At 34.4% G+C, this 15,582-nt stretch overlaps 1 protein-coding gene across 4 annotated transcripts in view; it reads right to left on the bottom strand.

Annotated features, from left to right (window-relative positions):
- Window positions 1-15,582, bottom strand: part of NKAIN3 (sodium/potassium transporting ATPase interacting 3) — a 705,418-nt gene that overhangs the window by 590,444 nt on the left and 99,392 nt on the right. Inside the window, exon 1 of one of the 4 annotated variants that reach the window (XM_021942372.2) lies at window positions 12,504-12,786. The exons of the other annotated variants lie outside the window; for them this stretch is intronic. The gene's annotated coding sequence lies outside the window, so the exon portion shown is untranslated. Of the gene's footprint in view, window positions 1-12,503; window positions 12,787-15,582 lie in introns of those variants that run through there. 4 annotated transcript variants of the gene reach the window in all.

The raw sequence follows: 15,582 nt of genomic DNA, 5'->3' as shown, positions 1-15,582 counted from the left end.
TGATGGCCCTCTTCTCAGAGTTCCACTGTGTAGTGCCCTAGTGGGAACTTTGTGTGGGGGCTCTGAACCCACATTTCCCATCTGTACTGCACTAGCAGAGGTTTTCCATGAGGACTCCATCCCTGCAGCAGACTTCTGCCTGGATATTCACACATTTCCATACATCCTCTGAAATCTAGGTGGAGGTACCCCAACCTCAATTCTTGTCTTGTGTGCACCACAGGACCAACACCACATGAAAGCTGTCAAGGATTGGGGCTTGTACTCCCTGAAGCAATAGCCTGAGCTGTACCTTGGCCCCTTTTAGCCTATGCTGGGACACAGGGCACTAAGTCCCAGGACTGCACACAGCAGGGGTGCCCTGGATCTGGCCCAGGAAATCACTTTTCCCTCCTAGGCCTCCAGGCCTGTGATGGGAAGTAATGCTGCAAAGCTCTCTGACATGCTCTAGAAACATTTTCCCCTTTTTTGGTATTAGCATTTGGCTCCTTATTACTTATGCAAATTTCTGCAGCTGGCTTGAATTGAATTTGTCTTTTCTACTGCATTGTTAGGCTGAAAATTTTTCAAACTTTTATGATCTGTCACCTCTTGAATGCTTTGCTGCTTAGAAATTTCTTCTGTCAGATGTGCTAAATCATCTCTCTCGAGTTCAAAGTTCCACAGAGCTCTAGGGAAGAGGCAAAATGCTGCCAGTCTCTTTGCATAGCAAGAGTGACCTTTACTCCAGTTCCCAACAAGTTCCTCATCTCCGTCTGAGACCACCCCAGCCTGGATTTCATTTTTCATATCACTGTCAGCATTTTGGTCAAAGAAATTCAACAAGTGTCTAAAATGTTCCCAACTTTTCCACATTTTCTTGTCTTCTTCTGAGCCCTCTAGACTGTTTCAACCTCTGCCTGTTACTCAGTTCCAAAGTCACTTTCACATTTTGAGTATCTTTATAGCAAAACCCCATCTCTGGTATCAATTTGTTGTATTAGTCCATTCTCACATTGCTATGAAGCAATACCCAGAACAGGGTAATTTATAAAGAAAAGAGGTTTAATTGACTCATATTTCTACATAGCTGGGAAGGCCTCAAGAAACTTATAATCATGGTGGAAAGCACCTCTCCACAGGGTGGCAGGAGAGAGAAGGAGTGCAAGCAGGGGAAATGCCAGACTCACAAAACCGTCAGATCTCATGAGAACTCACTCAGTATCATGAGAACAGCATGGGGGGAACCACCCCCATGTTTTAATAACCTCCCACCAGGTCCTTCCCACAACTTGTGGGAATTACGGGATTATAATTAAAGATGAAATTTGGTTGGGGACAGAAATCTAAACCATATCACCATGCTACACTTAAAGCCCATTATTTTGTATTTTCTACCCCATGAAGGCAATAACAATGTGTTAGTGCATTAATGCTATTCATATACTTGAAAACGACTGAAACCTCACCTTTACTCTTACACTCAAAATGGTTCTGAGAGTCAAACCATTTAAAAGAAGAATAAGACTTTAATCATTTTAAGAGCCTAAATAAGCTCTTAATAAATAAGAGAATTTAACCAGAAGTTAGAAAAAGGAAAAAGTAGCCTATACATGCAGATTGGTAAAAATATTAAGAAGATATTCATGCCTAGGGAAGAACTCATTGAGTGTTATACAGTCACTGATATTAACCAATTATCATGTATTGGAAAGAACATTAAGCTAGTAGTTAGGAGAACTGAGTTCTAGTCTTGTCTGCAGATCAAAGTCTCTCCACTCCATCTATCAGAGTCCTAGACTGGAGTGAGTCTATTCAATGAAACTATTTAGAAAACTGGCCATTTTACCTACTATGGGGCAGGCTTTGGGAAAAGATGTGCCTTTATGTGGCTAAACACCACCCAATTTCCTTGTTCTAATATACATATGTATATGTGTGTGTATGTATCTATATCAAAAGTACCATCTAGTCAAACAGTACATTCTAAACCTAAAGGATAAGCTTGACTTTCAAGGGTAGAGAAGAAAATAGTAAAGAATAAAGACTGGAGGAAAAAGCTGTGTTTATGTATATGAAATTATGCATCTCTCTGTGTGTATAGGAAATACAAAGAAACAAAGAGGGAAGAATTTGTTTAAAAGAAGAGGCATATTTTTCAGCAATCAACATTTTTTTTCATAGCAGAAATGAAAACCCAGTTCTAATTAAATGCGAATTAGGCAGTAAAATGTGCTTTTAGTCTATTGTTAATTTTCCATTACATTAACCTTCTCATCAAAACTTAATGTTTATGTACTAAAGTTTTTCATTGAACTTCTTAAACTTCATGAAAAAAAGTTTAGAATGCTTTATCTGCATACAATGTAAGTCTTCCTACAGGGGTTATTTTTTGTTTTATATAGAAAAATCAAAATATATATAAAGTCAGTATAAAAGTATCTATTGTGACTTAATTATCTTCCACAGAGGATTGATTCTAGATAAGAGAATATGATTATATGTAAATTTACCAATATCTAGAGAAAAGTTTTTTTTATATTTACTAAATGATCCTACAATGGCCTAAACAACTCCGATTTACCTAAACAATAGAGTGTAAACATATTTGCATTTTTAATCCCCATGATATGATCCCTTGGCTGGACATTTGGATATAGAAGATTGAGAGACAGTTATTACAGCTTTATATTAGGAAACTTGAGTTGCAACTGAGATAAGTACCTAGAGAAAATGGTACTATGTCACAGACAGCAAGGTAGACAGGCCAAGATACAGAGTGGTCCCAGACAGGTGCAAGCACCTGTGGACTAAGAAGGACTCACTTGGGAGTCCCTATCACAGAAAATCTGTTTTTCAAAGGTGAGAATTTTAGTTCTTGAAAACACTAGCAGACTAGAGACAGCATTTAGATGATAAGCTGGTGTCAGAATAGATGGAGATGTACAAGTAAGGCCTGGGCCCATTTCATGAAAAGAATTAAGTTCAGGATTAAGGCAAGGAAAGAAGCTAGAGCATTTAGGTCATCAGGGAAAGTCTTTCTGCAGAGAGTAACATTTTTTAAATTCCATGTTAGGTGTTAGTCATTAAAATTCCATTCATACACCACAGTGTTTCCCATGCATGAAGGATCTGCAAACATAAAGCACATACATTCAGGAATAAGTCAGAGAAGCTCCCTGTGTCTGGGGGAACTCTCTGGGGGAGGAAAGTTCTCATAGCCCAGCATAGTGCTCCTCACTCCTAATACCAATTGCAGTTCAACATTTTACATTTTATTGGAACAATTTTCATTAGTGACTGCAAATGAGCATCATTAGGAGAGAGATTGTGTCTCTTCTTCTCTTTGTCTTCCCAGCACCTAACATAGTGCCTGACAGAAAGTTAAGAACTCCAAGTAAGAACTCCTTAAGTGAACAAAAGCAAGTAGAATATAAAGGAAAGAACAGGTTGAAACTGCTGCAAACAAATGACTCAGAACAGCAGCATCAAGGTCTGTGGACTGAAGTTTTGTCAAAAACGAATCCTGAGAATTTCTTGTTAAACATATGTTCAATTAGAATTTTAGGAGTACATGTAAATTAAGCATTTTAATATCATTAAAGAGTCTTTCTGTAACTGGTTTTCTTATATCCCATATAATCTGTCCAGGCAGTAGGGTGTGTTCTGAGCATATGAATGCACCTTATGAAATGTCATCTTCTGTCTCTCTGATTGGTAACTTAGATAGTAGAATTAACATTTGACAGTCCTAAATATAATACTAGTGTTTACTCTTATGAATCAAAAAATCAATTGAAGTTCAGAATGGCTAAATATATAAAATGTGGGCTCATGGATACTAAGTAGCCCAAACTATGTCTAAATCAGATCTGTCTGACTCTCAGGTCTGAGCTCTCCCTCCAGCACACGACCTTGAATGATTGTCATGGCCTGTGGTTCAGATTTATTCATTTCCAGGGTGTGCTATCAGTGGGTTTCAGACATGTTTTCAAAGGAAAAACCTGCAGTGCTTATCAATATTGATATACAGCATTTGAATTGTACTTCATAGTGTTCATGGACCTTATACAATTGATCTTCACACTATGTGAAGAACATAGGCCTGATGACATCTGTCCCATTAATAGGTGACCGATTCAAATGTCTGAGTTTAAATGGCATGCGTATGATCCAGCAGCTGGTGAGTAAAAAAGCTGATCTGGTTAATTCAAAATGTATAAGGTTGACTTTGAATTCAATATTGAGAATAATCAATTTGTTTCAAATAATGTATCTTCATTAAAGTAGTGTGGATTATTTAATTTGGTGTAGGGGAACAGAGCATTGACACACATAAGAAGTCCTGAAAATAAAATAATTAAAGATTAACAACACACAAAGAAAGAAGCAAAAATTGTGCAAATGTTGCCACAAAATTGTACAGCTCTTTTTATGTGCATATGGGATTTAGTTGTGGTTATCTTTTCCCAAGTTCAATATCATATGTTCAAAAGATCCACTTTGTTCCAAATAAATGGACTAGGTAGATAATATGCTATAACATTACAGACTAATGTTTAGTTAACATAGCCAATTTTAACACACATTTGTTTGAATTTCTATTGATTTGGGCTTTGCCAGATTTACTTCAATCCTTCAGTCCTCCCCTAACCCTGCTAGAATTGTTTAATTTGCCAAGATTTCCTTTAATAGTTAAACAATGTGAAGCTATTAAGTAAACCATGAAAATCGACTGTATCAATGTGCAATTTGCCACCAAGAAGCTCTCATTTCATGGTTCGCACTCACAGTTGAAACCTAGAAGCAACCTTCTTAGGAGGGAAAATGCTTCTTATTTTGATTAAAGCTGACAAACCATCTTCCTTAGCCTGGACTCCTGAATTCTCAGGAAACTGATGTACTGCATCACTCCTGCAGAAGCCAACACATAATTTGAACTTCATTTGCCAATTTATGCTAACTAGAGTTAGGCTGCAATTGCCAGTAGTTATGAATATTCTTAGTCTTTGCAGAAGTTCTACTACAGTCTAGTAATGAAAATACTTTAAATGGAATTTTGAGTGAATAGCACTAGCTAAACATGACTTAACTCCCGAGATGGCCACAAACCCTTCTCATTTTAAGAACTGTATTTTAATTGTCTTTCCGAGGTCAAGAAATATAATTTCTTTCTTTTTCTTTTCTCTTTTTTTTCTTTTCTTTTTTTTTTTTTTTGGAGATGGAGTCTTGCTCTGTCACCCAGGCTGGAGTGCAGTGGTGCAATCTTGGCTTACTGCAACCTCTGCCTCCCAGGTTCAAGTGATTCTTCTGCCTCAGCCTCCCAAGTTGCTAGGACTACAGGCGCCCACCACCACGCCAGGCTGATTTTTTATATTTTAGTAGAGACGGGGTTTCACCATGTTGCCTAGGTTGGTCTCAAACTCCTGAGCTCAGCCTGCCTCAGCCACCCAAAGTGCTAGGATTACAGACATGGGCCACCGCGCCTGGCCAAGAAGTATAATTTCTACAGAGGGTATTGGGATTCAGTCTACAACTTATTGAAGTGACAGTGCACACCTTTGTGATAAGAAAGTACATTTGTTGATGGACTGCTGCAATTAATGGCAACTCATTTTCTTCAGTGCAATAGATGTGTAACTTTAATCTTCGTTTAAGTGTTTGACTTGCTTTGCTTGCCTTGCAACCTTACATCAAATGATCCATTATTTCAACTATAAAGGTCTTTCATGGGACCTAAACTGTAAATCTGAAATAACGTCTCCAAAAAACCTTGGTTTGGAAGTGTTCTAAATTTCCAAACTGGCAGAGTATAAATAAGGCATAAGAGCAAAACAGATCAGTATAATCTCTCCTCACTTGGTGAGAATAAAGGTATCCGAAAATATTGGTAGACAGTCAAGATTTCTCATATTTTCTCTAAGAACTCTTAACAATTATGAAATCATACAGCTATTTCGAATAAAGTTAGTAGAATTTCAGTCTAGAAATCTTAAAAGAAAACCTGTCCAGGAAGACTTTAAAACACATATTTTATTCATTTGATGGTAGAGTTATCAACATAAAATATTTTTTATTTTAAGAAATGTGTCTAAAATTTGGCAGTCCTTTAGAGTAACCTCTATTTATCCGAACCAAAAAGGGATAATATTTGGGATGAAATGTAGCACTTTACACAGATCCTGGCACTTAACTACCTCGAATAGCTTCATAATGCCTCTCTTTCTGGTGATATTTTTGAATAACCCAAGACTATTTTCTCAAGTTAATTTTCTAGAAGTAGACATCCTGAGTCAAAGGAAATATACAAATTCAGCAATTGTTAAAAATGTTTTGCAAAGTTGTTTTGCAGAATTTGCTTGTCCTACTGGTAGGTGTAAGAATGTTCTTTCTTTTCTAAAGGAAAACCAACAATAGAAAATATAATTTTTTAAAATGCCTGCAAAAAGAGAGAGAAGGAACTGTTAAGTGGTTTATTTTAAAAACAAAATGTGAAAGAAATAAAGGCAGAGATAAAGCAAGAGGTCATGGTTAGCTTTGTATTCTGTATCAGCTTTTCCGCAATTTTGATTTTCTTAATTGTAAATAAAGTGAAGGTAAATAATCTAAGGAAAGATAAAAATTATATAAAATACTCTACTACAGTTTAGCCAATCTCCGGAATTATTCAGTGGACTTACATTCAAGGGGACTTTTAAGTCACACATCACTAACAAAATATTTAAGTACTTAGAATCCCAATAGTCACTTGAAACTTACATAAAGGTACATTTTTTTGCCTGTTTATTGAAAGATTTGTGAGAAAAAATAATACATGCACAAAAATGGGAGTCAAAGAAAGAAAACACATAAATTCTCCCTTTCAATTTTAGAAGACACAGTATTTTTTTCTGGTGCCAAAAACTATAGCAGTAATTTCTTAAGTCTAATAGGTTCCAACAGTTCCTTAGGGATAAATAAAGAGCAGTATAGCACCATGAGTTGTACATATTCATCTAAAAATTTTCATTTGTACTCAAATTAAACTGCAGCTAAACCACTTTGGGAAGGCAAATACTTTGGAGACAAACACTGGCGGCACTACAGTATAGATGAGAATTCAACTTTAGTTTAGCAGTTTCCAAGAGGTAGAGCCTATATTTTCACTTATCAGAAATTCCACCAGAATGTCCTGACTGGTCATATCAAAACCAAATCCTATCAATACTCAATCAGCTTTCCCTCATGGAAGCCTCATGTGAGCAGTCTACTCCCAGTTTCTCATATTTTTCATACAACTATATTTTAGGTCTCATAAATTTATCTTTCTAGGGTTTAGATGAACTAAAATTGGAAGGAAATTGAAGTCCCAGCATTTACTCAATATTCTCAATCTAATTTATTAGGAACAATTGTTGATATGATTACTCACAGGCACACACATAAACACTCTTAATTCAATATTTGTTTTTACACCCAGATTACAAATATAACGTATTAGTATACTCTTTTCATTTTTGTACTGCCCTTTTGTTATTTTGAATTCCCTTTGAAGACATATTTTCCATTAAAAAATTAAGATATAATTAACATAACAGTAAAATTCACTCATTTTAGTGGATAGTTTTGCAAGTTGTAATAAATGCATACAGTCCAATTACCTCTACCACAATCAAGGTAAGGAATATTTCCATTAATTTCACAAATTTCTCTGTGCTTCTTTGCAGTCAGTCCCTCCTCATTAATTCCTGACAAGCACTTTTCCTATAGTTTTGACTTTCCAGAGTAGCATATAAAAGGAATCATACACTATGTAGTCTTTTGGGTCTAGCTTCTGTTACTTAGCACATGCCTTTGGGATGCATCAATTTTGCTCTCAATATCAGAAGTTCATTCCTGTATTTTGATGAATAGTATTTCATTATGTAGACGTATCATTCTCTATCCATTCCAAAATTGAAGAATATTTGAGTTACAAAACCACATTTTTATGTGTCCTTTTTTCCTTCATTTACAATTATGTGTTCAAACTTTCCATTTGCAGATCACAGTTAACCTATGTTTCCTTTTAGAGCTTCTGGCATGTGGATTACATTTATCTTTACTCTGGATTTAAAAAAAAACCTTCTGGTAATTGTTTTTATGGCATTCTCCTGTTATTGTAAACTTGAAGGTACACACTTCTTTCAAATGTTACCATCACTTCCACATTTAAAAGTTGTATTTCTTCAAATAAGTGCACATGTTTCTGATAATGGAACATGTTTGAACCTGTTATTACACAATTTTAAGAAAATCATGCCCTGTTAAATGAAAAGATGTTTGTTTTTGCCTTTATGTCTAGGCAAGCATGTGGGACTTGCTCCTTTCACAGAGAAGAGATGGAAGTAGATTTCCTTTCAGAGTCCCCTTGCTATTGAAAATTTTGTCATTGTGCCATGATCAAAGTAACCCTAGCTACTGCTTTAAAAATGTCTTTATGTAACTTGAATTTAATAAAATATGAACTATAGCTTATACTTGATAGAGACTATTATAAAAAGTGGTCTATCTGTGCCTTTATGTCTTTTGTAAATACTTCATAAAGTTTTGATTTTATGAGATTCTAATTGGTTGCTATCTTCATAAAACAACAAGGAAACATAAAATAAAAATGAATTGAAATACAATTTTAGAATGAATTTGGCATATAAACAAGTATATAAAATTTAAATTATAGCTATCAAAACTATAAGGAAGTATACCTGTAGTTAAATAACATCTATTGTTTCAATTACTTAATTATGACACAAAATATGTGATGTGAATTTCCACAACCAGATAAATGAATAAATGTCTAAAGGTATTCACTTAGCTGACAGTTTTCTCCTCATTCAAGAATACCATATATTTTCTTAGAAACATGAAAAGGAAATATATCAGTACCAAAATTCAGAGAAAATAATGACTTAACTTTTTACTCATCTTACAAAATTAAGAGAAACAAGTTGCATCTATTTATGACATTTTAAGTCTTCTTAGAGAAATAAGACTGAAGATTAATAATCTTCATTATATACCTAAACACTAAATATTACTTAAAGAATATGTGTATGTGACCTAAAACAATTTTTGTTCTTTTTTTAAGTAAATGCGCTATACATAAAGGCAAAAGATTCATGTTTATCTGCAGTCTTTATAAATATCTTGTTAAAATCTGACAGATCTCCAAGTTAATCTGTTTGGCTTTCTCTATCTCACAATGTCTAATCAGAATTAAAACCACTATGTTTTGATTGTTTAAACCAGGACTAAGATATATTTCTGATACAGGTTTCTATCATCAAATATAGAAAATAGAAAAAAAGCAAAACAGAAAAGGAATGGCATTTTGATAATCCTTTGGCAAAGAAGGTAAATGGAGCCTTGTCTCTAAAAACTAAACACCGCATGTTCTCACTCATAGGTGGGAATTGAACAATTAAAACACTTGGACACAGGAAGGGGAACATCACACACCAGGGCCTGTCGTAGGGTTGGGGGAGATGGGAGGGATAGCATTAGGAGATATACCTAATGTAAATGACGAGTTAACGGGTGGAGCACACCAACATGGCACATGTATACATATGTAACAAACCTGCATGTTGTACACATATACCCTAGAACTTAAAGTATAATAATAATAAATAAAAAATACAAAAAAAAAAAAAAGAAATAAAGGCGGGGCTGAACACTGAAAATAATTTACCATGGGAATTGAAAGGAAGTTTTAGAAACTTCCTTAGCATTCTTGCTGTTCACAGAAAGCAGAATAGTCTGAAACTAAAAACAGCAACATACAATAAAATGCGGGTATGTGAAATAAAGAATGAATTAAGGTGTATTAAGTATAAATTATTTATTAGTGTATTAAATAATTATGTTAAAGTGTAAATAAATGGAGATATGTGAAATAAAGAATGAATTCAAGTTTATTAAATGAAATTATTACAAAACAGAAATTCAGAATTAAAATCCATATTGAAAGGCAAAAATTTACATTGCAGAATTTATATTGCAGAACATAAAATCAAGGAACTTGATACGGGGAAAGTTCTCCCAGAATTCAGTAGAAAAGCTAAAGACAGTGAAACAAGGGGACCATAAGTCTGGAGGGTAGAAAACAGGTAACCAGTGGATTGTCTCAGAGGAAGAAACAGTAACTGAAGTAGAATCACAATTTTTACAATGGAACTAAGTCTTTTAATCAAGAAGGTTTAAAAAGTTCATACTATGCATGTAAAAACTAACTTCATTGCATTCCAAAAACACCTAAACATAATCTATGTAGATGGTTCTTGAAAGGATTAAGAAAAAAAAATTGTGTACAAAAAGATAGACTAAGGAAAGTGAAAAGATGGAGAGAGAGAGATAAGAAAACAGGCTGCCTTTAAAACAACAACAAAATATGTTGTCTGAATTTGGCTTTGCAGGGGTATTAAGCAGAAAACAGGAGCATAATTTTGACAGGCGTTGAGGATAAGATGACATGGCAAGACATCAACCCAGTAATCATTAATAAAATAAAGCAACAGAAGGGTAAGTTAAGTTACGCTATGACTCACTATATACCACGTTTATGTGCTTATGTTTAAAAATGTTCTCTAAGATTTACTACAGACAGTCTTAAAATGAAACACATTTACAACTGAAGGCCCAATAGACTTGATTGGTGCATCTACTCTCATTGGTTTTAAATTTCAAAAGAAGCAATTCCGCGTCTAAGGTGGCTGGACGTTGTAGAATTCCTGCCCCTTTTCTTCTGGGTCTGCTCCAAGTTCAGTCATAGAAAATGATATTCTAACACCACATTCTTGCCCATAGTTCAGATGTACATAATGTTTTACAATTTTAAAAATTTAATAAAAATGTTTTACAATTGTAATACAATAGTTAGTGCTAGCTGTTTCATTCTTGGTAAAAAAAATCCTTAACAATATTGAACAGATACTAGGCCAATTACTAGTAAAAAGATATTTTTCCTTTTATAAAAGCCAAGTTATGAAAATAAACATGGTCAAGGTACTTCAGTAGAAATTACTTGAGGAATACATATATGATCGTGTGTGTGTGTATGTGTGTGTACACAGATGTGTATATATATGTGTGTGTGCAATTTCCACAGCAGTTTGATTTTTTAATGCTTTTCATCTTTTGTACCCCCCTCCCTTTTTTTTTCTTTTTTTTTTTTAGCTTCAAACAAGTTTAAGGGGTTACATTTTTAAATGTTTACGTTTCGGGTAGGATTGGCTGAATCATATAAGAAAAACAAACTGTCCAAGCATCCTTGAACTACTAACAGATTATTCTTTTGTTTGTTGGTCTGGTTTGCAGTCAATGTGGCCATGAAGACATTATACATTTTTTTAAGTTATTATTTTTTCTTCAGCAATTTCTGGACCTTGTGTCACAGATACAGCAATTTTAATGTTGACAGAGATACCTTATACTATTTCTCTGAGTTCAAGATTTTGACACAGTTGATTAGGTAACTGTTATAAACATTTATGTAGCTCTTTTATTTTAAAATATCAACTCTTCAACTAACTGCTTCATCACACTAAGAAATTGTTAGGCAAATCAAAATTAACATCTCAAAAAGAAATCTAGGTGTTGGTTGCCATGGAACTACTGTAATTTGTAAAGCATTAATTTGAAAGTTCTTTAAGACTTTTTTTTTTTCTATCTTGGCTGGAATGCCATAAGCAGTAAGTTTATCTCAATACCTGCAGAAACATCAGCAGATTCAAAGTAGGCAGGCAAAGAAATAGTGAGATAGACAGAACCTGGAAGGCTCTGTTAACTGTATAGTTACAATTTTCTAAATTATCTCTGAAAACAACAACAACAACAACAACAACAGCAACAACCAGACTTGGGGAGTTCAAATAATCCCCCTGATGGTTATGGATTTGAAAACACGCATGAGGAAAATCTATGTAGCCATCAGGAGTCACAGAAAGTTTCAGCATGCCTTAATATTTAAGAATCCCATTCCATTTCTTATTATTCTCTCAAGAGCAAAGACATTCCTATAAATTCTCTCAGGGAATGTCAGTAGTTTCAACGGGTATTGTAGATGGTAGCGTGACTGCTCTGTTGGCCATTCAATATCCACCATTTAGAATGTTTATTTTTGCTCTTGGAAATGTTCAGAAACAAGCAGAGGAAAAAGGAGTCAAATCATTTACAGACATGCATAACCAAAATGAAAACAAAATCAGAATACTCACAAACATTTTAACCAGGTATGCAGACCAAAAAAAAAAAAAAAAAATTTAAACCAGTTATGCAGAATCAAAAGTGAATTCACCAAAAAAGACATACCTCATAGACAGAATGTAAATTCTGTTAAACTAGAGTACTCAACCAGAAGGACATTTGTCTTTATACCAGAAAGGGCTTGCCACAAAAATAACAACAGACAAAACTTCTGTAGTCCTAAGAGGGATACAAGGTCCTTTATTTAGGGCAGTCTTATTTATAGCCAAATCAGATCTTGAATAAAGTTAAAAAGAACTCACCAAAGGAGAGAGTCCAAGAATCTGAGAGGAGATTTACCAGCACAGAAAAAGTGACTCATGGAAATGAAGAGTGCAAAGGGCTCAATTGCTACCTTACATGATTCCAGGAGCCACCTATTCAACCTAGGTGAGCTCACTTTGGTTTAACTTCTGACATCATTTTGTCAATAAATAACATACTGCAAAGGAGACTCTTTAAAAGAAAACAACATTCTTCCTAGAATAGCCATTGCAATGGGAATACATATGCCACAGTAAACCACGTGCGTATTCAGGGAAGTCAAAAAAAAAAAAACCATGAAAAAGTTTTTAAAGAAAAAATGAGAATAATTAAATAATAGTTTTGAGATAATTGTCCTTGACTACAAGGATTAATAACAAATATGACACCAGTCTCAGTTTGGACAACTAGATGACAGGCAGATGTCCACAAGACTTGTGTGTGTGTGTGTGTGCACGCGCGCGTGTGTGTAAGGTTGCGATGGCTTTTGCACAAGGTATTTTTTGCAGAATCTTTTATGACAGTTCTTGTTATCAGGCATTTGTTCCTGAGAAGCCCCACTTCATGCCCTTCCCCAGCTGTATTTGTGGTGTTTTTTAACACCAGTGCCTTCATTTTGCCTCTGACAACTTTCACATGCATGTGGATATCGAGATGTTCCAACACCATTTATTAAAAATACAATCCTTTCTGTGTGTGTTCTTAACACATTTGTCAAAAATCAGTTGACTGTAAATGCATGAATTTATTTCTTGGCCCTCTATTCTGTCTACTCTTGTATATGTTATTGTGAAGTACCAATCTTTTTGGATTACTACAGCTTCATAGTAGATTTTGAGATCAAGTACGGTGCTATTTCAAACTTTGTTCTTTTTGTCTTTTGGGTATTTTGTGGCTCCATATGAATTTTAGGAGTGCTCTTTCTATTTATGTACAGAATATCATTGGGATTTTGACAATAATTATAGTAAATTTGTAGATATCCTTGGGGAGTATGAACATTTTAAAAATATTAGTTCTTCCAATGTATGGATATAAGATATCTTTCCATTTATTTATGTCATCAAGTTCTTTCATAGTGTTACTGAGCTTTCAGCGTACAGGTCTTTTACCTCCTTGGTTAAATTTATTCTTAAGTATTTTATTTTTTATAGTTATTTTTAATGGGATTGTTTTCTTAATTTCTTCTTCTGATAGTTCCTCATTAGTATATAGAGACACTACTGACTTTTGTATGCTGACTTCATATCCTATAACTTTACTGAATTCATTTACTAGTTCTCAAAGTTGGTATTTTTTTACGGAGTCTGTAGGATTTTCAATATATAAGATTGTGCCATTTGCAAACAGGGACAATTTAACTTCTTTCTTTCCAATTTGGAGCTCTTTTATTTCTTTCTCTTGCCTAATTGCTCTGATTAGGACTTCCAGTTATTATACCAAATAGTAGTGTTGAGAGGGGGTATCCTTGCTTCATGCATAATCTTAAAAAGAAAACTTTCAGTTTTTCATCATTGAGCATAAATATTAGCTGTAGGCTTATCACATACATGATTGCACCTTTATTTTGTTCAGGTGCAGTCCTTACATATTAAATCATATCTAATTTGTTAAGAGTTTTTATGATAAATGAATGTTGAATTTTGTTATAACATTTTTCTGCATCTATTGATATGTTTATTTGGGTTTTGTCCTTTGTTCTATTAATGTAATGAATACTGTTTGTTGATTTGCACATATTGAACCATCCTTGCTTCCCCAAAATAAATCACATTTGATTATGGTGTATGGTGTTTTTAATGTGCTTTTGAATTTGGTTTGCTAGTATTTTGTTGAGAACTTTTGCATCTATGTTCATCAGGGACATCAGTCTATTTTTTTTTTTTCTTATACTTTCTTTGTCTGGCTTTGGTATGAGGGTGGTAAGCTAGCATTATTTGTTATTATGGCAATGCTAACGGATACACACAGAACATTCCATTCAATAGCAGCAGAATACACATTGTTCTGAGGCACACTGGAAATATTCTCCAGGATAAATCATATGTTAGGATATAAAACTTGTCTTAACAAATTTAAGAAGACTGAAAAAATATCAAATATCTTTTCTGACCACAATGCTATCCAAATGAGAATCAATAACAGGAAGAAATCTGAAAAATTCACAAATATGTGGAAATGAAACAACATGCTCCTAAATAACCCAAGAGTCAAAAAATAAATCGAAAGGAAAATCAAAAAATATCTTGAGTCAAACAAAAGCGGAAATATTACACACCAAAACTTACAGGTTACAACAGAAGCAGTTCAAAGAGGGCAGTTTGTAGCTATAAATGCCTACATTAAAAAAGAAGAAAGATCTCAAACAACCAAGTATTATACCTCAAGGAACGAGAAAAAGAAGAAATTCAATTCAAAGTTGGTATGAGGAAAGAAAAAATAAAGATCACAGCAGAGAAAAAGAAAAACTAGAGAAAAATAGAAAAGATCAATGAACTGCAGTTGTTTTTTGAAAATAAAAATGAAATTGACAATTGCCAATACTTTAGTGAGGTTAACTAGAAAAAAAAAGAAGGCTCAGAAATGAAAAAGGAGACATTAAATCATACCACAGAAATAGAAAGAAGTGCCTGGGTGTGGTGGCTCAGGCCTTTAAGCCCAGCACTTTGGGAGGCGGAAGCAGCTGATCACTTGAGGTCAGGAGTTTGAGGCCAGCCCGGCCAACATGGTGAAACCCCATCTCTACTGAAAATACAAAAATTAGTCAACTATGGTGGTGTGTGCCTGTAATCCCAGCTACTCAGGAGGTTGAGGCATGAGAATTGCTTGAACCCTGGAGGCAGAGGTTGTGGTGAGCCGAAATCACACCACTGTGCTCCAGCCTGGGCGACAGAGTGAGATACCTAATAAAAAATAAATAAATAAATAAATAAATAAATAAATAAATAAAAGAAACAGAATCACAAGAGACTGCTATAAAGAATTACACTCCAACAAACTGGATGACTTAAACTAAAACAATAAATTCCTGGAAACATACAACCTACTGAGACTAAATTAGGAAGAGATAGAAAGCCT

This window comes from Papio anubis, chromosome 8 (genome assembly GCF_008728515.1).
Source record: "Papio anubis isolate 15944 chromosome 8, Panubis1.0, whole genome shotgun sequence".
NCBI lineage: Eukaryota > Metazoa > Chordata > Mammalia > Primates > Cercopithecidae > Papio > Papio anubis.
The sequence above is the reverse complement of the archived record's forward strand: the minus strand, read 5'-3'. Positions and strand labels throughout refer to the sequence as shown.